This window comes from Acinonyx jubatus, chromosome C1 (genome assembly GCF_027475565.1).
Source record: "Acinonyx jubatus isolate Ajub_Pintada_27869175 chromosome C1, VMU_Ajub_asm_v1.0, whole genome shotgun sequence".
Lineage (NCBI taxonomy): Eukaryota > Metazoa > Chordata > Mammalia > Carnivora > Felidae > Acinonyx > Acinonyx jubatus.
The window spans coordinates 37,083,400-37,108,188 of NC_069381.1; the positions used below are offsets into that span (position 1 = coordinate 37,083,400).

At 50.4% G+C, this 24,789-nt stretch overlaps 1 long non-coding RNA gene across 1 annotated transcript; it reads left to right on the forward strand.

Moving 5' to 3' along the window:
- Window positions 1–344: 344 nt before the first annotated feature.
- On the forward strand, window positions 345–24,579 carry LOC128313730 (uncharacterized). The gene is made up of 3 exons (XR_008294780.1): window positions 345–1,700; window positions 3,390–3,465; window positions 22,620–24,579. It is a non-coding gene; the product is annotated as an uncharacterized LOC128313730 (long non-coding RNA).
- The last annotated feature ends 210 nt before the right edge of the window (window positions 24,580–24,789 follow it).

Genomic DNA, 24,789 nt, shown 5'->3' on the forward strand with positions numbered 1-24,789 from the left:
CAGTTTTCCCAGGCAGTAGCACCCCTCTCTCCCTACTTCTATGAGTCTGTTGTTGGTGAACCTGGCGATTCCAAGCCTTGCTTCCTGTGCCCCAACTGACTTCAGACCTTTTAGACTGTTGTAAACACGGGAAGAAAATCCAGGCCACCTAGGTCCCAGGCTACTCTGGCTAGAGCCATTCCTTCCCAGATGGGAGGTGTTGGCTGAGCTTCAGGGCTTTGAGAGGTAGAGGTCTGGGGGAGTGTTGGCCTTGTGTGTGTGTGTGTGTGTGTGTGTGTGTGTGTGTGTGTGTGTGTGTATGTGTGGGGGTGGGTAGGGAGAGCGCGTCTGAGGGTGTGCGCATGTGCCAGGCAGGCAGCAATAAAGATTCCGATCTTCGTACCAGAGATCTGATGCCTCTTTCCCCCTCGTTCTCAGTCTTCATTTTAATACCTACCTTGAAGATGGTTAATTGTCTCATACTGGCGGCTGAGAAGCGGAAGAGGAGAGAGGATTCATGATTCCAACCAGGGTGCTGCCTCTCTGTGACCTTGGGCCCATAGTTCTCACCCTTACTGAGCCTCAGTTTCTCCGTCTGCGAAATGGAGCTGGAACATGTTAGCCTGGACTTGCCTTTCAAGTCTGTGGTCAGTAGCTTCTCCCAGCTCCTTCTTCTAGTCTGCAGAAGAATTCTCACTCCTTCTTCAGCTCTCCCTCTGCAGCAAGGGTGCAGAATTGGATGGTGCTGGCTTGCCACAGGTTGTGCTGGGGCTCCAGGGACATAGAATGGTTGGCTGCTTAGGGGCTTCCATTACACAAGGGGCAGAGAAAGGACTTGGCTTCCTCCTTTCTGGACCTGAGGGGCTTCTACTTTAGACCCGGAGATTTTCCCTCCTATGGCAGGGCCAGAGAGAGGTGGCCAAGTGTCCAGGGATGCCTCCGTTCCTCTGTTCTGAATGCACTTGTCTCCTTTGGGAAGATAGGGAGTGAACGTGATGGGGAGTCACCACTGGGAAGCTCATTGAGCTTTCAGCCCTGTCCCTTGAGTGTCTGCACTTGGCATTGAGATAGGGTGGCATGGAGTAGAAGGCTGGCCCCAAAGGTGAAAGGGAGCCTCTACCCCAGCTCCTTTTACTCCTGTCTCTATTCACCCTGACGCCAGAGGAGTGTGTGAGTGTTTAGGGGGGAGGCAAGAGAGCAAGAGAGGCAGGGCACTTCATGGGAGCTGGAGAACTGGGCCCCTGTGCAGGTGGTGGTGGTGGTGTAGGGAGAACAGTCCTAAAACCAGAGTGGGGAAGGGGCCATGGTTCTGTCGCTTCCCAGTGTCCCTGTCCAAGACCAAAACTGGAGAACTTCAGACTTTGTGGGGTTGTGGCCAAAGCCCCCCAAAGCCTGGGGGGGGGGCCGTACCTGGGGGCAGGACGGCTGCTCTCAGAGGCAAGTCCGAAGAGTGGGTGTCCGTAGAGACCTAGGCGAATGGGCACGGCCAAAGCGGAAGGGCCGGGCCTCGTGTTTGCTTCCCCTGTAGCTGGGGTGACTTTCAGGTGACTTATCTCCTCTGCGATTGCGTCTAGGATTCTTGTTCTCAGATGCGCGGGCGCAGCCACTTGCATTCTGTGAGCAGAAAGAGCCCCAAAGATGCTTGCAAAGAATATTCAGAAGAAGAAGAAACTCCTGAAAGGCGAAGCCCGGGTCGAGTCCGCGAGGCTCCCTGAAAGAGGGTGAGAGAAGCGAAGTTCCCGAATCCTTCCCCGACCCGAATCCGGAGCGCCGGCGGGGCCCTGCCACCTGGGGGCGCCGCTGGCCCCAAAGTACCCTGAGAGTACCGGGCGCTAGCCGAGTGACCCCGCCCCGCCCCGCCCGGGTCTGACCCTCCCTTAGAGGCTGGTTCTGCAAACCCGGACGCTTTTGCTCCGAAGCTGGCAGACCTAAGGCTAAAAGGGGTGACCCCGCGCTCAGCGGGGCGGCTCAGCTCTGAGCCCGCCAGCTTCTGAGCTCCAGGCATGACCCTAAACTGCCGGGGGTCGATCTCGTGCTAGCGGTTGTGCTTGGGCTCTCTGCGCCGGTTAGGTGTCACAGCTGTCGGGTCCTTGTAGATCCCTTAGCTCTGGCACCGAAGCAAGGCTCTCCTTCCCCAGCCCCCACTGGTCCTGCTCCATTCCTCCTACCTCCCTGGCCCTTTAGGGCCGTTCTGGGACTTCCGTTTGAGGAGAATGCTGTGCCTGTTTTGCAGCCTCGGGAACAAGGAGTTTACAAGGCCAAGAAGATGGCTGAGGGTGGGGAAGGAGGGATCCTAAAGGGACCTAACTGATTCTGAGGAGACTGAGGCATCCTGGGGGCCAGGGCTATGCCTTTCTGTGCCTGTGTTCGCGCCCCAGTAACAGGCCTGGCTGCACCCCACCACCTCCAGGTACATTGGCAGCTTTGTCTTGGGGCAACTCCACCCTCTTTCCGACCCAGTGTCCCTGTTGGTGAAATGAAATGAGCTCATCACCAGGCTGCCCTCATCTGCTGGAATGTCCTTCCACATCCACCCATCAGTCTCCATTCATTTCGACAAGTCTTTTTAAGACAGCTTTGTGCCTGTCTCTGCCCTGCACTGAGGATACAGTGGTGAACAAAACAGATGTTGTTCCTGGCCTCAGGGTGGTGGTGATCTAGGGGAGGAGAGGAAGAAACACACAAATGCATATCTAATTAAAACTGTACTCTGGGCTCTGAGGGAAGAATAGCTAGGGCTTTGACTGAGAAGAGCTGAAGAATGTATCGTGGAGGTGAATCGCTCCTCGACTCTGCTAGGCTGGAAACTACTGGGACAGCCATCGCCCCAAACTCCCTCCTGCTCAACTCTGACCATTGGGATTGCCAGTCACTGCAGCTGCAGGGAGTCCTGGCCAGGGAACCAGGACCATACCATTGTCCATCCACTGCCAGGCGGGATTCACCCTGCATTCTGACACCCTGGGCATCTTCAGGCTTCTTTTCCTCTCCCCAGGTGCTTGGATTTGGAAGAGGTAGTCTGCCTCTCAAAAGTAGGGTGTGGAAGCCAGGCTGGCTTTGGGATATGAGATCCCTTCAATTCTGAGTGAGATCTTTCTCCCCAGCGTGGCATCTGGTACAACAAATAGTTGTTCACTAAAAGAATGATTGTAGGAGTCTAGGTGTCTACCCTTTGATAAGCCCACAAGCCAGCGGTTCTCTGTTTCATGCATTGATTGTCCCTTCTTTCCCTTTCTACTTGGTTCCCTCCCAATTCAGGTGTCCCCTCCTTCAGTATACCTTCCCTCTCTGCCCCTTGTACCCAAGCCTGGGCTTAGATCCTGTCCCCTGGGCTCCTATCACCCCTGGTGCTTCTAAAGAACTGATTGTGGTGTATGATTTTCTGCTTACTGCTCCATCTTCCTCACCAGACCAGGAGCCCCTTGAGGGCAGGAGTTGAATCCGATGCATCACACTGGTCCCAGCACACAGCACAAGGCCTGGCACGTGAGTAAATGCATCAACCATGGGTCTGGCAGTGCTTCCAAAGTGTGTCGCATTCCTAGAGATGAGCACAGTTGATATTATTCAGAGGTTTGATCCTTAATAGAGCAATATTGGTGTCTGGTGCCTGGTGCGGCAGGGAGATGGGGTGGGCACAGCAGTACCCAGGGCAGGACCTGGGGGGCCCAGAGCCCCACTAGCAAGATAACCGGAAGGGAAAGAGAGGCCATTACTCCAGGTCGGTTCATCTCCTTTCTCATTCCATTCCAGAAAACTCTTGGGCTATTGGGTACCCTCTCCTGCCCCCCGCCGCCCCCCCCCCCCGCCCCGCCCCGTGCAGCAGCTGTCCACGGAGAGAGGACTGGTTTTCCAGAGCTACACAGAGCTGAGTGCTCCCAGCCCAAGGGCAGAGGCTCCAAATGCTTGTTGGGGGCGGGGCAGGCTGGGAGAGGAAGAGGGGTGGGCAGAGGGAGTGGCTTTCAAGGGTGTGGACAAAGAGCTGACTCAGCTGGGACCCACCAGAGGTATCTTTCTGTGGGTTTGGAGAGGACTCGGCTTGTTTTTAACTCCTTCCTGACTTCTAAGTCTTATCTGGCTACCCAAATGACAGAGGCCTGGAGGTGTAAAATCCAGGTTGGGCAGAACTAGTCTCTGAGGAGGGAACCTGTGGCCCCAATTGGGAAAGCACTAGCTATCTGCCCCCTGCCCCACCATCACACATTTTTCTTGAACGCACATACTCTCTCTGTGGACCTGAACCAGGCTGAGAGAATAGAGATGAATCAGACAGACAGTTCCCTGACCACCCACCTGCCTCCCATGAAGCAAATATTTACTGGCCCTGCTGTGGCTGGGCCTCCTTGGACTGGGCTCATTGTAGGGGTGGGGTATAGGTTGGGGAGCAGGGGGAATTTATCCAACTGTCTACCCACGGGGAAGCTCACAGTCTGATGTTGCTGGCTCTTGGTGCTTCGGGTCAGGGCTGACAAGTTCTGTGAGAGGAGAGGAGGCACAGAAGGCTTCCTGGAGGAAGTGGCATTTGAGCTGGGCCTTGAAGGTTTGGGAGAATTGTGATAGTAGAAGATTGGCTGTGAGGGAAGGGCATCCTGGAAACTCCATCCTTTGTGAATAAGGGCATTTAGGAGAGCTAAGAGTGAGTCCACAGTGAGCTTAAGCTGAGAGGTGTACCCTGTACTCCTACCCTGGTCACAAGACTCTCCTCTGTATTATAATTATAGGTGGTTCTCAAGGTCTTAGTAGTCTTAGTAGTTTAACAAAGATTTTTTTTTTATCCATCTCTTCATCCAAAGGTTGGTGGTGGTAGTGGGTGGGGGATACTTTGTTCCATATAGTCATTCAGAGACCGAGGACCTTCCATCTGGGGGCTCCACCATTTTCTAGGGGAGGAGTTCCTATCTTTTTTTTTTAATTTTTTTTAATGTTTTTATTTATTTTTGAGACAGAGAGAGACAGAGCATGAGCAGGGGAGGGGCAGAGAGAGGGGGAGACACAGAATCTGAAGCAGGCTCCAGGCTCTGAGCACAGAGCCCAACGTGGGGCTCGAACTCACAGACTGTGAGATCATGACCTGAACTGAAGTCGGACGCCCAGCCGACTGAGCCACCTAGACGCCCCCAGGAGTTCCTATCTTTTTTTGTACCATGGATCCCCTTGGAAAGATCAATGAGGCCTGTGGACCCCTAAGAGTAAGGATGTGTCGATGGATAAAATCCAGTTCACAGGACTATAAAAGAAACTAATCATATTCAAGTTCAAGTATAAAATTTTTTAAATTTTATAATGTAATAGTATATGTGGTAAAACAATAGAATAAATGTTTGATACAATAATAATATAACACGTTAAATAAAGCAATGGGATTAATGGTACAATTTCTAAGTGTTCTTAGTATAAATGACCTTTTGATTCTTCTGCAACAACTTAACATGATGCAGAAAAATACCTGCAATTTCTGTGGGTGGCAGAATTACAGGCATGGGGAACACTACTATGGTTTTTCCCTTCATAATTGAATAAGGTGCTGAATTTCAGTTCAGATGTATGTCAAAATAAAGATAAACGTTTTCCCATCCAAGTTTATGGAACTCCCTCATCACGGATTCTACCACTGACCCCCTGGGGGTTGTGGACCCCAGGTCTAGGTCCTTGGCATTCTCCATGGGATCTTCTAAACTCAGAGGAGGAGAGAGATCAGAGAGTTCTGGAGGAGGTTAAAAAAATTTTTTTTAATGTTTATTTATTTTTTAGAGACAGAGGCCAAGCAGGGGAGGGGCAGAGAGAGGGAGACACAAAATCCAAAGCAGTCTCCAGGCCCTGAGCTGTCAGCACAGAGCCGGAAGCTGGGCTTGAACCCCCAAACTGTGAGATCATGACCTGAGCCGAACTCAGATGCTTAACCAACTGAGCCACCCAGGTGCCTGATGGGAGAGACTATCTTTTAAACGGTCAGGTCTGCAGGTAGCAGATATCACTCACTTTTGACCACTTTCCTTGGCCAGAATCCAGGCATATGGCTCCACTGGACTGCAAGGGACCCTGCAAGGGAAATAGTCTCCAGCTATGTGTGCAGGAGGAAAGGAAGAGGGAAAGGGATAAACCCACATTTGCCATGCTTCTATCCCCGGTTAAAGTCACCTGAAATCAAACATAGCGGATGCTTAGTAAATAAATGTTGAATTGAGCATCTGAATGGAGGACTTTTCATTCCCTGAATGTGTCTTGCCCTCTTCCTGCCTCTGTCTTCATTCCTCTGTTCACCTATCTGTCCTGTGGTCGGTCTGTCAGGGATTTTTTCCTCTTCCGTCAGCTCAAATCCTCTGTGGGATGAGGCAAGGCATAGAGGTATATATATGTAAGTATTAATGATGAAATCTCCATGTTGGCAGATAACTGCTCACTCTCATCTCCACCCCGTCCGTGACCTCCCTCCTGCTGGCAATCTTGAAAAGCGAGGAGGATGGGGCGCCTGGGTGGCGCAGTCGGTTAAGCGTCCGACTTCAGCCAGGTCACGATCTCGCGGTCCGTGAGTTCGAGCCCCGCGTCGGGCTCTGGGCTGATGGCTCGGAGCCTGGAGCCTGTTTCCGATTCTGTGTCTCCCTCTCTCTCTGCCCCTCCCCCGTTCATGCTCTGTCTCTCTCTGTCCCCCCCCCCAAAAAAACAAAAAAAAAAACGTTGAAAAGCGAGGAGGCTCACAGACCTCCTTAGAAAGACTTTCCACGCCCTCAGTCTTATTTAGTCCTCACAGGGCCTTGAGACGGGTATTTGCAGCCTCTGTTTGCAGGGTTGTACCATAGGTAGCGGTAGGACCTGAATTCCGATCTTCTCACTCCATGGGGCCATCTGCTCCCTCGCCCCCACTCTCAGGTTTTCTTTTCCTTTTCTCCCACTGGCTTCCTGCTGCTCCCTGGACCCGCAGTTGCGTCCTGCTGCAGGGTCCGCTGAGGAAGGTATGCTCACTTGCACTCGGCCCTGCACGGCCCTGGCCCCAGGGAGGTGTCCTTGAGAACTGGCAGCAGCTTAGAGGTACACTGGGCAGGACTCGCTTTTTTTTTTTTTTTAATTTATTTTTTCAATGTTTATTTATTTTTGGGACAGAGAGAGACAGAGCATGAACGGGGGAGGGGCAGAGAGAGGGAGACACAGAATCGGAAACAGGCTCCAGGCTCTGAGCCCAGAGCCCGACGCGGGGCTCGAACTCACGGACCGTGAGATCGTGACCTAGCTGAAGTCGGACGCTTAACCGACTGCGCCACCCAGGCGCCCCAGGACTCGCTTTTCATCAGTGGCTTACAAAGGCTGCAGGAGCCACCCTGGTCCTGGGTCCTTACCTGACTCCTGCCGCAAGAGTGTCTGTCGTTAACGCTGTCAGTGCAGGCTGGGTCTCCTGTGGGCTCAGTTTTCTCATCCCTTGGACTCAGACATGCTTTTTTCCTTCTCTCATTCTTCCCTGTCTTTCCTTCCCCATTGAGCCTTTTGGCCTTTGTCTGTGCCCAGTGTGAAATCTGTAAGAAGCCAGCTCTACTGAGGCCCCTAGCTCAAGCTCACCCTGTTGTCTACACCCATGGGGACTCCCAGGTGCTCCAACCTCAGGAACCTCCAGGGAGTGGGCTAAGGCTGATCCCTGTCCTCAGAGACACGGTGACCCAGAAGGCCTCAGAGGGGCTGGGAACCTGTGTCCTCCTCAGATCCTCCATCGGTCTGCTTCCACTGCCCTGGGCCATCTTCTTGGTGATTGTGGATGAGCACATATTCCCGAATCTATTCCCCCTGGGGCTGATGGGCCCCAGTTTCTTCCTCTGCCCTCACGGTTGTCACCCCCTCTCATTTGCCTGCCTTATGCCCTGCTCTCTTACCTCTTTCACCACCACCCCCTTTCATTGTTACACTAATGGAGGGTGGCGTGGGGATCTGGTTTCGGTGATGTGTTTGCTCTTGGCTAGTTAAGTGGAGGGTAGCCCCACGCTGCAAAGACGCCCTGGGGAGAGGGCTGGCAACAGAGCCAAAGTGCTGGGTCTGCTTTGTGCAAACAGACACACAGAGGCAGGCGTGCTAGTGTGTGAGCACATGCACCACCCTCAACCCCTACCCTACTCCACAGCACACGCAGACGCCGGCGCACAGATGGAGAGTCAGGTACACGCATCAGGATGAACATTTTCAAACACATGCAGAAGTAGAGAGGACAACGAATTTCCCTATCTACCTACCACTTAGGTAAAAAGTGATCAGATGAAAGCACATCCTGGTGATGGTGGCATTTAGCACAAGCAGGTGAAGATCTATCTTCGGTATTTTTCTGGTTACACTAATGCAGAGTTGAGTATGTGGATAGTTTTTGCATGAATAATTATGTGGGGAGAACGTATCTCTTGGGAATATATCTGGGATAGGTGTGACCAGCAGCTGCTCCCCTGTGCATTCTGCTTTAGCCGGAACGTCCTCAGCTTTTACTTTGTAGTCTTGGGTGTGGATGACAGGAGGTGTGTGCGTGGGGTGGGCTGGGGGCCTCTGTGGCACATCATGCGTGTTGGGGGTGCGTTCTGAGCAGTGAACACAGACCGTTTCATGGCGAAAATTGAGCATGAGGAGTTGTCTGTGTGATGGCGTATTCAGCCTGTGTGCGTGTGTGTGCACGCCCGGGGCCAGCAGGAGAGGTGTGCAAGTGTCAGGAGCAGCCGAGAGGCAGCCAGCTCGGCTCCTGGGAGAGACACTCATGTATGAAGAGCTCAGTGCTCAAAAGCGGCTGGTTAACAGCTTGAGCATCAAATTATAGCCCACGTGGCCAGAGGTGGCAGCGGTTGCTGGTTGCTGTAAATACTCCACTGCAATTGACAACAGCTTGTGGAGGGCTAAGTGAGATGGGGAGGGGGCGGCGGGAGGGGCAGTGCCTCCCGAGGGGACCCTCGGCCCCACAGTCCTGTCTGCTGGATCGAGTGCTGGTGGGGAGGGGGCATGGGGCATGGAGCAGGGGCTCTGGGATGGGGTGGGCTGTGGAGCTAGACTGGTTCTACTCATCCATCATTTACAGCTGGGTGACCTTGGGCAAAATGACGTACCCACTCTGTGCCTCAGTGTCTCTACCTGAGAAAAAAACCCAGCCAGTAGAGATCGTGATACCCTCTGAGATCTTTATGAGGAATTATAGGGACTTCTCTCACCTGGGAGCACTTGTGGTTATACAGGCGTTAGCTTTTATTGACTTGTGCAGGATAATGCACGGGCAATAACACAATGCCGCTCATGTAGGAAGCCCTCAGTAAATGTTAGCGAATGTTGTTAGCCTATTGCCATTGTCTTCATAAGCCTGGACCCATAGCTGGAGATAGCACAGCCCTTCCCAATATGCATGGAAAAAAAGGCTTCCCAGAGGGCAGCCAGTGGGTCTTTGTGGGTTTTCAGAGAAGATGTTTTCAGTCTCCAGTCTTTCAGAGAATCCTGCTGGACAGGATCTGAGAGAGTCTGCCCAGGGAGCTCTCTCTGTAGATCTGCCTGCCTTCATTAGTGCTTTGGCTGTTGTGTTCTTGAAAAGTCATGTGTAAATGGGTTTCTGTAAACTCAATCCCGTTTAAGTTTAAAATGCACTAGCAGGGCTGAGGGCTTAAAGGGCCCCTGTGGCGAATTCTTTTATAGAGCATAGAATTTCCTGGATGTGTCTACTTTGTAAAGGACAGATCTTGATAAAGTAGTCATAGTCGGGATTTCTTGAGTGCCTACTATGTGCCAAGTACTCAACATCTGTTATTTAATTATAGCTTCACAACAAGCCTGTGGGGGGACAGTATCCTAATTTTCCAAAAGCAAATATAGATGCACAGAGAGTAGCACGCACTTATCCACAGTCACACAGCTAGAGTGTGGAGGAGCTGGGATAGGGACTTGGTTGGGCTCCTGAGAAAGCTCATGCCCATGGTCCTCAGCGCCCTCCCCTACTTTGCCCTGCCCTGCCCCCCCTTCTCCTCTTCCCCTCTCCTTCCTGCCCTCCCTCCCTTCCCTCTTTTTCCTGCAGCCACACAAGAATCTTTATTTTGCATATACTACAAAGAGGATAGTTCTAAGCCTGATGTAATCAGTAGTCCTAAACCACAAAGACTTCAATAGTGTTTAAAAAGTAGAAGCAGTAGCTATAATGAGCCTCTGAATTTTTGAGAACTTGCTAAAAGCTTTTTCTTATGAACATTTTCTTTTTTTTTTTAATTTTTTTTCTTTAACATTTATTTATTTTTGAGACAGAGAGAGACAGAGCATGAATAGGGGAGGGGCAGAGAGAGAGGGAGACACAGAATCTGAAACAGGCTCCAGGCTCTGAGCTGTCAGCACAGAGCCCGACTCGAGGCTCGAACTCACAGACCGTGAGATCATGACCTGAGCCGAAGTTGGACGCTTAACTGACCAAGCCACCCAGGCGTCCCTCATATGAACATTTTCAAACATAGGCAGAAGTAGAGAACAGTACAACAAACTGCATCCACATTCACTGTTAGATTCGGCAGCCATCGACACTTGACTTCGTCCAGCCTCTACTTTTTTTGAGATCCTGTTTTAATTTTGGGAGAGAGGGATTAATGCATTATCGGCATTGGGATTCTGGTCACCCACTGAACTGTGTATACCCTTGCAGGTGTTTGTTTTTATTCAGGAGTACTGATACGTTATCATATATTGCAAGCAATTTTTTTGCATCTCTATGGCAAGTTATCACAGAGATCCTTCTAGGCCTTGTGATTGTATTGTTTTTATTGGTGCCGTCTCCTGCACCAGGTGAAGTGTTTCCTCATTAACTCACTGGAGGAAGGAGGTTCCCAGAGATGGAAGGGACCAAGTTCCCCAGCAGCCCGTTCTCCATGGCTGAGGACATTTGATGGTCACCAGACTATTTGCTTTCTTCTGTGAGGATGCAGTGAGTTCCTCTGTTCCTTCTCATCAACAAGTTTCTCTCATTCCTTCTCTGTTCCTTCTCTGTTGCCTTCTACAGCTTTCCATTCTCCAGAAGGACCTCTTTTTTTTTTTTTAATGTTTATTTATTTTTGAGAGAGAGAGATGGAGTGTGAGTGGGGGAGGGGCAGTGAGAGGGAGACACAGAATCGGAAGCAGGCTCCAGGCTCCGAGCTGTCACCACAGAGCCCGACGTGGGGCTCGAACTCACTGAGCGTGAGATCATGACCTGAGCTGAAGTCGGATGCTTAACCGACTGAGCCACCCAGGCACCCCTATGCCATATCTTCTTTATCCATTCGCCAGTCGATGGACATTTGGGCTCTTTCCATACTTTGGCTATTGTTGATAGGGCTGCTATAAACATGGGGGTGCATGTGCCCCTTCAAATCAGCATTTTTGTATCCTTTGGATAAATACCTAGTAGTGCAATTGCTGGCTCGTAGGGTAGCTCTATTCTTGAAGAACCTCCATACTGTCCTCCAGAGTGGTTGTACCAGTTTGTATTCCCACGGCAGTGGGGCACTGACTTCCAAAGCGGCTGGCTGAGTAGGGCAGATCCTCCTCAGCATGACAGATGGCTGCCTGGGCACACGTCCCTGCAGCTGCCTGGGTGGTCATCTCGTGGGATCATCAAGGAGAGTATGGTGGGCTGGCAGCAAAGCCATTCCTCCCCCTCCCCCTTCACGTGCCCATCCTCTCTGTTTAAAACAGGGCTGGGTGGTAACCTCCCCTGATGAGCTAACACTCCAGGAAAATGGAACAGTTTCTTAAAGAATTTTGAGGCATGATTGCATCTTGGACTCAATTCTCATTATCTTCGTGAGATACTGTCCCCTCCTCAGTGCTTGTTGTGATTACAGAATTTGATTTAGCTTTCTCCTGCTTTTACTCTAGAATGAACACTGCCTTACCTTGATTTGGCCTTTTCCTCACTGAGTGTACCTTGTCCTACCAAATTACCTTCGAACAGCCATCATTAATGAAAACATTTTCATTGTTCCCATTCTGGAACGATTTTGGGGACAGGAAATGGCAGGATGATATTCGCTGGCTGCAGCTGTGTCTTTTCACCCCACGGCGTTTGTCTGTCAAGCAACCCACTTACAAATTATTAAAGAGATATCAAAAAGCTACCTAAGAGTGGGAGGGGGGATGGGCTAAATGAGTAAGGGGCATTGAAATCATTGTTGCACCACACGCTAAGTAACTTGGATGTAAATTAAAAAATAAACAAATTAAAAAAAAGCTACCTGAGATAATAATTTGGGGCAAAATTTAAGAATAAAAAATGAGCCAACGTTAACCATAAGAATGACACTGTTCGGTACAGACTTCTAGGCCTGTGCAGTTAACATTGAGGCATTTGAGGCTTGCCTCACAGCGCATAGCAACATCAGACGGGCCCCATAGGCATCATGACTTCACTGGTGCACTTCCAAACCTTGTTACAACATGGCGCGCACAGAACATCGTGGTCTCTGAATGGCACAGTGGGGTAAGTGGAAAGGGATGTGGTCAGGGGCCCCGGGGCTGCGGGATCAGGGATTACACCCACTGTGTAAGTGCAGTGATGAGATCTGGAACAGGGCTGCCCATGGAGAGGGTCCACCAAAGCCAGCAATGGGTGTGTGTGTGGGGGGTGAGTTCACAGGCAATAATTACATCTGGACAGGGGATTCTGGAAGATTCCCCAGAAGAGGTGGGCATTGGAAAACCATAAAGATTTAAGAGAATCTCATAAATGGAGATGGTGGTGGAAGGGAGAGACCCACTAGGCGGGGGGGGGGGGGTGGGGGTGGCTAGAGGCGGAACAGGGAAGCTTTTCACCGTTTGTCATTGTGTAATTTCTTTCTAATGACTCTTTTGAGTGCAGCAAACCTCCCTGCCTTCTTCCTCATGGTATCCCCAGCACTGCAGCACATGCTAGGTACTGGTCAGGTTTGACTAGTCCTTGTCTCCAGCAGGGCCTCAAAGGATGGTAGATTTCGATGCGGGGGGAGGAGAAGGGAGGGCGGTCCTGGAGGGAAGCGGTGTGGGCAAAGGCACCGAGGTAGGAAAGCATGAAACATGTGTTGAGATCAATGAGGAGCCTGGTTTGTCTGGAAAAAAGGGTTCGTGCCAGGGAGTTGTGGGCGATGAGGTTGGAAGGTGGGCAGGAATGCTACATTTTCCAGGTTGGGTTTGAGGCCACGACAGTAATTCTCTGCAGAAGGGCAGGGGAAGGGACTGGGCAGCAGAGGGCTTTGCTGTGTGGTGCAGGGCAGGATGGGGTGGGTGGGCAGGAGGCTGCGGCCACCTCCTTGAGTTTCTGTCCAGCCCCTCGTCTCTTCCGGTGTTATGCAACTGGAGTTGAGGAAAGCGCCAAAAATGTCATTTTTTTCTACGGGCAGACACACACACACACACACACACACACACACACACACACGCGCGCACCAGTCCTAAGAATGATTTTGTTTTCCATTTGTCAAGAGCCAGAAAAGGGCTGAAGGTATAAAGTTCAGAACTGGCAGGGCCGGAGGGCCGACAGGAGAAGGAATGAGGATCTTTAAGTTTCCTAAACTGTGGCAAGAGCTGGGAGCTGGGAAGAGAAGAGAGTTTCCACGAAGCGTCCGGTGGCCTGTGGAAGGCTGGGATGAGTTTCTGGAGGAGGGTGCGCTCTCTCTCCGAGGCCGCGGCCACGCGGGGGTGGGAAAGGCGTCTGTACCCACCAAATGCCTCCTGGGCCTTGGAGGATGAGGCCCTGCCTGCCAACGCTGGACACCCCACTGCCTGGGTTCAAATTCTGACTCCACGGCCTGCCAGCCCTGTTACCTTGAGCAAGTTACTGAAACTCTGGTGCCTCCCTTTGTCTGTAAATCAGGAGTAATAACAACATCCACCTCCCAGGGGTCAGACAATGACATGAGTTCATACTTAGAACAATGCATGTGGTAAGTGCTCAATCAATATTAGTTATTCTGATTGTTACTGAGAAAATGGAAGTCAGAGAAGAAAGGGACATGATGAGGTTATGTACACTCAGGTACAGCTAGGATCAGAATGGCTATCCTTAGGCATTAAGAAAAGGCTAAATCACTTAACGTATGTTCCGATTAAGAAGTCAGGGAGGGGGCTTCTGGGTGGCTCAGTCGGCTGAGTGTCTGACTCTTGATTTTGGCTCAGGTCGTGATCTCACAGTCATGAGACTGAGCCCCGAGTTGGGCTCCATGCTGGGTGTGGAGCCTGCTTAAGATTTTCTCTCTCGAGGGGGCACCTGGGTGGTTCGGTCGGTTAAGGGTTCGACTTCGGCTCAGGTCATGATCTCTCAGTTTATGAGTTCGAGCCCCGCGTCGGGCTCTGTGCTGACAGCTTGGAGCCTGGAGCCTGCTTTGGATTCTGTGTCTCCCTCTCTCTCTCTGCCCCTCCCCTGCTCACGCCCTGTCTCTCTCTCACAGCAATAAATAAAAACATTAAAAAAGATTTTTTTTTTTAAAGATTTTCTCTCTCTCTGTCTCTCTCTCTCTCTCCCCCTCTTCCTTCCCCTGCTTGCTACTCTCTCTCTCTCTCTCCTACACACAACATTAAAAAAAAAGAAGTCAGGGAGGAGTATCATCTTTCTAGAGATCAACTTCTAAGAACGATCTAAAGATGTTTAAAAAGTTGATACTTAAGTTTGTAGCTGTTCAGAAACTCAGGTGCCAGGATTCATGTGTTAATCAAAGGTCTGGGATGGCTGAGGTTTCACTGTATATATATTTAGATTTGTGGCACCCGGACACACGTGATCATTAAAAATTGAACACAAGCGATGTCAACACCAGGAAGACGTCCTACCAAAGTATGTTTGTTCCGTAATGTGAGGACCACTAGGTGCTGGCTTGGCAGGTGACTGACCACAGGTGTCAGGGCCAGTTACCTAGTGTCCCTGAGTCTCACTTTCTCCACCTGTTAGATGAGGCTGAGCACCCACACTCACGGATGATGACAGTAACAGTAATAATACCTGGGAAAGAGAATCCTCACATGAACTAGCAAAATAGGAAATGCCCCAGTTCAATTTTAAAATACTAGTCCTCTCTCAATTCCTGAGTATCATTTTTTTTTAAACTTTAGTTTTCTGACCTTTTTAAATAAGTAATTCTTATTCACTGTAAAAACATTAAAAACTACCATGAGCAAAGAGAAGAAAAGGAAGAGTCAGCTTAATGTAATTATGTCGTATTTGGTTTCTACTGAAACCAAAAACCTGTGTACCTTTAACACAGTAGGTGACAATTTGCATTTCATTTCATTCTCATTAGAGCGCTGTGGGGTAGGCAGGGCTGGGGTTATTAAATTTGTTGTATACGCAAGGAAATCGAGGCCCAGGGAGCTTTCTGACTTGACTGAGGTCACACAGCTAATCTTGTTCCTTCTGGATGGAGGAGACCTGTCTCCCTTCCAGTTAGGCCAGGAGAGCTGGGGAATGCGGGCGGCTGGGCATGCGGACTGGGAAGCCTGGGGAAGAGGAAGAGGGGATGGTGGCCAAGCTGGCCCAATACGTGCGGAAGGGCACGTAAGCTCCAGCGGGAGCCGTGGTGCAGGTGAAGCCTCCTGCCACCAGCTGTGGGTGTGCCTTTCCAGAACATGGTCCCTGGTCACCAGCTCATCCTCACCTTGGAAGGATGGGTGATTTTCCATGGATGGGAAGATTTTCAGGCCGATGGAGTAGATGGAAGGAAGGGGACGGGGCAGGTCCCTCAGGTGGCAGGAACAGCACAAAGAGAAGTACAGACAAGGAGACCTGAATCACTTGGTCCCTAACTGCATTTATAATTTCCCAGCTCCACGTGCCCTCAGCCTCCTCTACCTCTCCCGCCAAACTGCTTCTCCTCTGATGTGCTTGTCTCGGCAAAAGGCACCATCCTTCACCCAAGCTTAGGTATTACCTCCTCCAGGAAGCCTCCCCAGTTCACTCTGCCAAGCTCTGGTTGCATCAGACTAGCTTGGACTGGCGCCCTGGTGTGGCCTCTGTCTAAGGCATGTGTGTACCCCCACTTGTCCTTTCACGTACCCTCATCACTCTGTCCTCTTCCTTCCCTCTGCCTGATCCAAAGGGAACCTGTGTGTCAGACTTCTGCTGTCACTGACTGGTTGTGGACTGGAGCTTCACTGACAGTCACAACCACTCCCAGATGCTCCAGGACAATACCTGTGGCATGTATCCCATTCTGTTGTCACACTGTTCCCTAGAGCTGGCGTTAGCCGGGCGTGCTGCGTCTCAGTTCAGGACTCCCGTCCCTGTGGCGGTCCAGCCTCCGGGTGAGGCAGCGATAGGTACCACCCCCGAGCTTCACGTCTTTGAAAAATTCCAGTGAAACAAAGCAAATAGGTAGGTATTCTTTGTAAATGTCGGAGTTCTCTTTAAAGATGAACGTTCACTGTCCCCACCGCTGTCACTAATAGGGCTTCTACATCTCCCTCGAGGTGAGAAATTTTCTTCTCGATCTGTCTGCACTCCTCCAAGGTCTCCTTATGGATGAGTAGGCTCTTTTGCTCTCAGGCCACCCATTCATCCGGATTCAGCTCCTCAGGCAGCCTGTTCTCCTCCTTTCCTTTCCTTTCCTTTCCTTTCCTTTCCTTTCCTTTCCTTTCCTTTCCTTTCCTTTCCTTTCCTTCCCTCCTTTTTTCCAACATCTGTGCTCATCTACCAGTAACCAGCCATTCCCCAATTTAATTCACCAGATGCTTATAAAGATAACATAGATAATAAATAAGCTAGATAATAAATTGAACTTTCCATCTGTCTGTCCATCCATCCATCCATCCATCCATTCATCCATCTATCTGTCCACTCATTTATCATTTCCTTTCCATATCATTTCTTCACCTCAGCCACCCCATTCCTGGGAGTGGCCTCCCCAGTCTCCCACCCTTCCCATTTAGAAATGTCCCTTTGAAACTATAGGTAGCTTCTACAAAGCATCTGTAACCTTTTCCAGCTCAGAGGGTGTTTTTCTGGACTCGTTAGGTTGTCCTTCCTCTGGGGACCTCCTTGGCCTGGTTTGCCTTCCAAGTTTCAGTCTTAATGTCTGTTTCTTGAATTCTCCCTCAGTCTGGCCTTTCTGTATTTCATCCACCCTATCATGCCCTGTCTCAGATCATTTCCTCTGCCTAGAGTGTTCTTCCGTGCGCCCTCTTCTGCTGGTGACCTTCTGTGTATCCTTCAGGACACTCAGTTCAAATGTCACTCTTTTGTGATGCTGTCTCTTCCACGTCTTCCCACCTCACCCTTCCCAGCTGAATTAATATTCCATTCCTCTCTGTTCCCGCAACAATTGTATGTCTCCCTAACACGGCGCTCACCACTCTGAATTTTAATTAATTGCTTGTTTGTCTGTCTCACTGGCTGGAGAGAGCTGCTTAAGCCGTCACTGCGTTCCCGGTACCTGGCACAGAGCTGGGCTAGTAGTAGCGTCTGTCTGTCCGCCTGCCGTCATCATGGCTTCTCCATTATTTATTATCTGTGTATCTATTATCTATCATTTTCTACTTAGCAATCATTTATCATCTATCTCCTGTCTGTCTATGTATCTGTCTTTGTCATCATCATCATCTATCCATCCATCTATCTCATTTGCAGAATGAGAAATGAAATCCTGCTGTAGGTGGGTGATCTCTGTCCCTTACCATGGTCTCCATTTACCTTTTCACAGCCTACTTTTCCTTGGAAGTTTTGCTAAACTACTTGCTTCATGGAGTCGCCCTTGACTTTGCTCCCCTAGTCAGAATTTCCACTCTGTTTTTTAATGTCCCGGCGATTTGTTGAAGGGGCGTTGGAGAGGGGTGCACGTGGACACTGACAGGCACCTCTCCTTCCCTCCTTCCTCTCTTCGGGCGCTGTCGTAGCTGTGTGTCCTCACACAAGACCCTGGCCAGTCTCACATGCTTGATCCTTGGGAAGCCGGTTCCCCAACCCATGCCCCAGGTGACCTAGGCAGGCTAAGAGAGAAGCCTTCAGAGGAGTTGAGACAAGGCTGGCATTTTCCAGGACAGGACAGACCTAGAGAACTGCCTAAGAGAAGGCCCAGGCTAAGGGACTTATGCAAATCAGAAGCAAATTGAATGCAAATGTTATGCAAATACACATGTGGTTCTCCTGATTGCTTCTTTCAGTGGGAGGGGGCCCCTGGCAAGCCTTTTGCCTGGGTCACTGGGAACAAGATGAGCAGGGACCCTCCCCCATGCCCCCCACCTTGTGACTACAGCTACAGCTGCTGCTTCTGTAGTGAGTGTGGGGCTAGGGTTTCCTACCACCCTCTCCTTAGAGGTGGGCTGACTTGTGTCTCCCCTGTCAGACTGGGGGTGCCCTGAGGGAACGCGTGGGCAGGAATGCTGAGGTTGGCTTATTCTCTGGTTATAGCGAAGGCCTGTGAGGACGCCTATGGGAAGGAATCTTTCTCCATGGCTGTCTCAGCAAGCACCAGTTTCAGGCCAGGGAAGGATCTCCATCTTCTCAGTGAGGTCAAACAGGGCCAGCTGTGTGAAGCAGGAAGGTGAGGACGTGGAGGTGGACAGGGAGGAATGTCCCTGTCCCTAGAAAGGACAGGATGGTGCTAAGAGAGCAGGAGTGATTCTGGTCACACAGAAAGTCTGTTTTTAAGGTTAAGAGAATATATTATAGTAAAGAAGAATGGAGGGAAAGTGGAGTTTCTAGTCATGACTTTTTAATAAAGAGATTAAAAATTGGTCACTCCTGGATGGAGTGGTTCACTGGGGTGAGGGCAGCTGGAGTTTACTTCTAGTATTCCGCTTATCATTCATTCATTCATTCATTCAAGGTCTTATTGAATACTGAGTCTGGCATTTGCTAGATTCTAGGTATCACTTTATAAATCTTGACTCCATTGCAATTCTAGTAAGTGACCGATTAAAGCCTGACACATAGAACTCATGGGGCATTTCTTGTCTCAACCTATGAACTCACTGAACTCACTTCATATTTTCCTTATTTTGCTCTGAAAATGTTTAGCTCAGCTTGCTTTTTGTACTGAGCACTGGGGAGACGCTGACGAGACCCAGGGTAAGATGCACCATCAGAAAAGGGTCAGACAATGTGCCGGGAGAGAAGCCACCCTGGGCTCTGCTGGAGCAGGTGGTGGGGAGGATTCTGCCCCACACTGGGCATCGGGATGGCCTCCTAGGGCATGAAGTGTGATGGCGTCATCAGGAGGTGCAGAGATGGCCATGGAACTGGTTTTCTCTCATCTTTCAAGGCTGTGGGGAGGCACTGGCACACGAGTCAGGGGGAGACCTGCTTAGACTTGGGTTTTAGCCCAGCCCCCTTGCACGGTGTGAAGGGTGCACTAGAGAGCAAGGGCGGATGTGAGGGAGGGCATTTAGGAGCCACTGCAGTGCTGTGGCCAAGTTGCCTGGGCTGGGGTGGCACTATGTGTATGGGGGGAGGGAATGGATGGATCTGTGAGCGCCCTGGAATTTGAATCAACAGGACTTGGGGACCCACTGGGTGTGCGGTGTAAGGGAGAGGAGGGAGCTGGGAGAAAGCCGGGTTTCCGGCCAGAGTGATTGGCAGGACAGCAGGGAACCCTGAGGGGGCACATGATATGTTCAGTGCTAATGCGCTGAGCTTGAGGTGTTTCGGGATATCCAGAGGGGGTCCCTGGAGGCTTGAGTTGGAGGCCTGTTATCTGGGCCTCTCTAGACTAGAGATGAAGATTCAGAAGGGGACAGGACACCTTGGAGCTGAAGCATTGCGGGGTATCTGAGGCAGTGTGCCTTGGGAGTGGGGTGAATTTCTATCCATCTTGACCCACTGTCTTCTGGAACATCTCAGGGGCTTCTAGTTATGGGAAGTGCAGTCTTACCTGAGGAATCCTGTCCGTTTGTGTCCCATTGTCCCTATAGCCCATAGTCCCAGAGAGGAGGGAAATCCAGGGAAGGAAACAGAATGAAACTTGAACTTCTTGGCTAAGAGTATATAGCAGAATCCTGTTTTGTGTCTTACACACACACACACACACACACACACACACACACACACACGAAAAGAAAAAAAGAAAAAAAAAATGATTGTTTTTCCTGAGGGGAGAAAAGCTCATTTTCATAACAAGGTCCACCTCGTCCCCTGAGCTAGAGAGCAGACTTCTTGGCACAGCCTGGCTCATGGTCCAAGTGTAAATGAGTCAGTCCCTACTGGCTCCCTCCATAATCCAGGGCATGTCTTTCATTAAGGGGACAATTGCTTTGGCTCAGGGGCTGGGGTTTCCAGCCAATAGGTCCACCCCCTGGCAGATCCATGATGTCCTGTGAGTCTTTTCTCAGCCTGGCTCAGAGTGAGGCCTCTGTCTTTCTTACCAGAAAGGACAAGATGTGGGCAAACTGGAACCAGAGAGATGGGGGAGGAACCACCTTCTATAATCATGTCTGGCCACTAGTGAGTGTTTCTCTAAGAAGCTGGGGGTGATAAGAGCACAGTCATGCTGCACCAGAGCCCTTGACGTGTGTATCATTCCGTTCTAGGAAGGTGCAGAGGCCAACCCCTCAATTTACAGGGGCCCAGGGACAGAAGGCTCTCTTTAAGGTGGTGTAGGAAGCCAGATGCCAGGATTCTGATCTTAGGTTGAGTTATAGTTCATTGGCTTCTTTGTGCAGTGGGCATCCATCCGAGGAACAAATAGGTAAATGAGGAGATACAGACTCGGCCTGTGGGCTCAGAACTTAGCAGGCGACTTCCCCGCAGTAGTGTTCACACCTGTAGGATACTTTCTTTTCCTCCTATTTCTACACTGGGCTGCTTGTGTAGATAACCTCTGTCTGTTGTTCATACTGCTGGTTATTCTGCCCCCTGGAAGCAGAGTCCTAGAAAGCCTTTGTCGTCTACAAAGGCCACTGGCGTTGGAGCTGGTGTGTTGGGGTTCTGGAGACCCCCAAGTCTGGGAGGGACGCTGAGGCTGAGAGTGGATGGCTGTGAGGTCTGTGCATTGGATGGAGGGAGGGCTGGGCATTTCCCGAGCCTGCTGGGTCCTAGATTGTCCCTGGAAAAGAGGAGTTGGGCCCAGACACCCAGGATCTGTGGGGAAAGGGAGAGGCCGAGAGGCCCAGAGCCCTCCTCGCAGTGCTGAATCTCCTCACTTTTATTGCTCCAAGACCGATGAAAGCTGGGGACGCACGCCTGCTGGGTGCAGGGAGGGTCACGGCACCATGGATCTGCTTTCCTGCAACTCAGTCAGGACCCTAGTTCCTTCTAAGGGTGACAGGTGGACTATGGTGAGGTCTTGTGTGTAGAGGTTAAGGTTAAGGGCAGAACATCTGGAGCTAGGCTACCCAGGTTCAGACCCTGGTTCTGCCACTTATTAATGTCATGTAAATGACATTAAATGTCATGTAAATGATCTTGGGCAAAGTCATGCCACCTCGCTGTGTCTCAGTTTCCTCATCAGTGAAATCGGGATGACCCGCCTCATAGGGTCGCTGTGAGGATTGAATTCACAAGAACTCTGGCACCTAGTAAGAGTCTAATAAATGCTCATTCTCATTTGTATTATTCTATGCAATACTTCCTACTGGTCGGTCTTATGAGTGAGTCTTAGGCCTGGGGTGAGCAGTGGCTCCACAAGCATTCACTGCTTTCACTGCTTTCAGAGGAGGCCTGGATCCGGGGCCAGCATCGTCCAGCAGAGCAGGTCCGGGCTTACGCAGCCAGGCAGACCTGGGTTCAAAGCTACTTACAAGGCATGTGTCCTTGGTTAAGTGACCTCACATCTCTGTACCTCAGTTTTCCAATCTGTAAAATGGGGACAAATCTCATCTCCTAGAGAAGTTGTGGGAATTAGATGAGAGGATGTGTGGAAGCTCCTGGCTTACCATCTGTCTGGCATAGCCTCCAGATGATTAATGTGGTTTTGTTCCTTCTTGCCATTCAGAATGGCCACGACAGGATAGAATCTTCACTCAACCTATTTTTCTTTAACTGCCTTGACTGTTTGGATGGCAGTGATAATAAAGCCAGTAATAGTCATACCCACTATGTCTAGTAGTGTGTCAGTTGCGCACTGTTCATATATATTGTTACCTGTCCATCATGTGTGAGGGCAGGTTGTGAAGTATGTGACCTCATTACCCTCACTTTATTGAAAAAAAATTATTTTTTAGGGGCCTGGGTGGCTCAGTTGGTTAAGCATCTGACTTAGGCTCAGGTCATGATTTCACGTTCGTGAGTTTGAGCCCCTCATCAAGCTCTGTGCTGACAGCTCAGAGAGTGGAGGCTGCTTCGGATTCTGTGTCTCCCTCTCTCCCTGCCCCTCCCCGACTTGCACTCTGTCTTTCTCTCAAAAATAAATACACATTAAAAAAAAAAAAAAAAATCTTTTTTTTTTTTTTTTTTTGAGAGTGCGAGTGGGGGAGAGTGGCAGAGGAAGAGAGAAAGAATCCCAGGCAGTCTCCATGCTCAGCGTGGAGCCAGACACAGGACTCAATTCCATGACCCTGGGATTATGACCTGAGTGAAAATCAAGAGTCAGATGCTCAACCTTAACCAACTGAGTCACCCAGGCACCCCCATTACCCTCCCTTTAAAGATGAAGTCAAACCACCTTGAGATAAGGTACCAGGCAGGCTCTGCAGAGGGAGACCCTCTCCAGCAAGCAGAGGCTAGGCTCACTCGGCTCTGGGGGGCCTCTGTGCTTATGCAAATAGATGAGTGCTAATCTCTTTGCTAATAGAAAACACTTGGGGAGATAGGATCTGCAGCAGAGCGGAAAGGCCTTCCTGAAAAGCAGAGCTGGGAGAAGCCGAGAAAAATCTGGGAAGGTGATAAGGTACTGCCCTGAGAACTTGCCATGCTGTGTGTGGGGGTGCGGGGCAGAGTGGGGCCAAGGGAGGTTGGGATGCGTGTAGTTAACTGGCTGTCTTGGGCCCAGAGCAGTGTGGACAGCAGGATTCCACTTTCTGAGCCAGGCCTGCTTGCCAGCCAGCCTCGACAGAATTCTGAAACACCTCCTTTTTTGCTTTGCCCTGTACTGGGTCCTGGTGTCACCTTCTGAAGGGTTCAGCGTAGGAGTGCCTGGGCTCTAGAGCCAGACTGCCTGGATTCAAATCCAATTTCTGCCAGTTACTTGTTGTGTGATCTTGGGCAAGTCACTCAACCTCTCTGTGCTGCAGTTTCCTCATCTGTAAAGTGGGGGATGCTATATGTTAGTAATGATGGTGTAGTGAGGATTAAGTAAATTGATCCACGTAGGGAGCTTAGAAGAGTGGCTAAGACATAACAAGTACTGGGTAAGTGATAGATGTTGTTGTTATTATATTATTATTATTCTAGGAAGGTAATACAATTTCTTAAGTCCTTCCCTTGCTGAAGCTCTTTCGATATTGTGCCATTGCCCTCAGGGTCAAGAGCATTCTCCATGCTGTCCTACATCTGGTCCTTCCTCATGCTCCAGCTTTGTCATTCCTGATCCACTACGCTTTGGTAGCCCAAATGACCTGTGTTTTCCTGAATGTACCATACTCTTGCCTCTGGGCCTTTGCATATTTGGTTTTCTTGGTTTGAAATTCCCCCTTACCAAGGGTGTACCCCACCCCCGACCATGTGTGTGGCTGTTGCCAAAGAAGCTTTATTTCTGATGCTCATCAGGTTTGATGTCCACACCTGGGTCCTCCTGGCCTCCTGCGTCCCACTATCCCAGCCCTTACCACCTGTTGTGATGGTTCAGGATTTGTTGTCCCCCGGGCTGTGTTGCCTCTCTGTGCCCGGTGTGCAGAGCAAGTCCTGACCCGGAGGAGGTTTAACAAAGACTATTTGCTGAATGAATCTAGACGGGGGCACAGACAAGTACACCAAGCTGTCTGTCCTGAGGTCCTGTGAGCTTCTACAGAAGAGACAGTGCAATCTGAGAACATGGAAGTTTGATAGGCAGTGAAGGGTGGTGGTTGCAAGAATGGGCTCTTGAGGCCAAGAGACGGGTTGGAATCTTGGCCCAACCACCTGTGAGGTGTGTGACCAAGGGCAAATTGTGTAGCCTGCCAAAACTTCAATTTCTTCCTTGGTAAATAGCAATAATAATAGACACTTGAGCATGAAATGAAATAATGCTATAAAGCTTTGTCCTATGTCTGGCACACAGTAAAGGCCATTAGGTGGTGGCCATGGAGGCAGAAGCCAGATGCGGCAAACTGCGTCCTGAGGTAGTAAACCGTCTCTGGGCACTGCCTCTCACACTGTCATCGAGGAGAGGCTACCTGGAAATTTATAGTGGAGACAGGACCTGCTGGGTGAGCCGACAACTAGCTGTCTGCCCTGTAGGAACAAGCCAACCATTTCCAGAGATGTCTTCTGGCATTTGGGTTCTGAGGTTTGGTCCCGTGGCTTCTAGAATTTTGCTTTATTCTGTCTAGGATTCTACCGTATGGTTAAAGTCACCTCGTGGGCGGACAAGTGCTGACATTCATTCATTCGCCACCTGCTGAGCACCTGCTCTGGGGCTGGGGTTGGAGATGATACCAAGACTGATTGCTGCTGGGAGCCTGTCCTCGAACTGCTCACAGTCTGGAGGGGCAGGCAGAGATGTAAACAGGAAAGTAAAGAGCTAGGTGTTAGGGACTGTGAAGCGGTCTGGGGCTGTGGCAGCGCTGACCCAGATACCTGATACTCCCGAGCCCTTTCTCTGTCTCAGATGCCATGCAAAGGGATGTCTACGTGGATGCTATTTATTTGGCCCTTACAAGAGCCCTGCGGGTAGACATGAGCGTTGCACTCATCTGAATTCCTTTCCTGTTGCTGCTGTCACAACAAATAGGTTTGTTTGGTAATCCACAAATTTAGTGGCTTAAAACAACACAAAGTTATCGTCTTACAGTTCTGGAGTCCAAAACCAGTTTCGCTGGACTGAG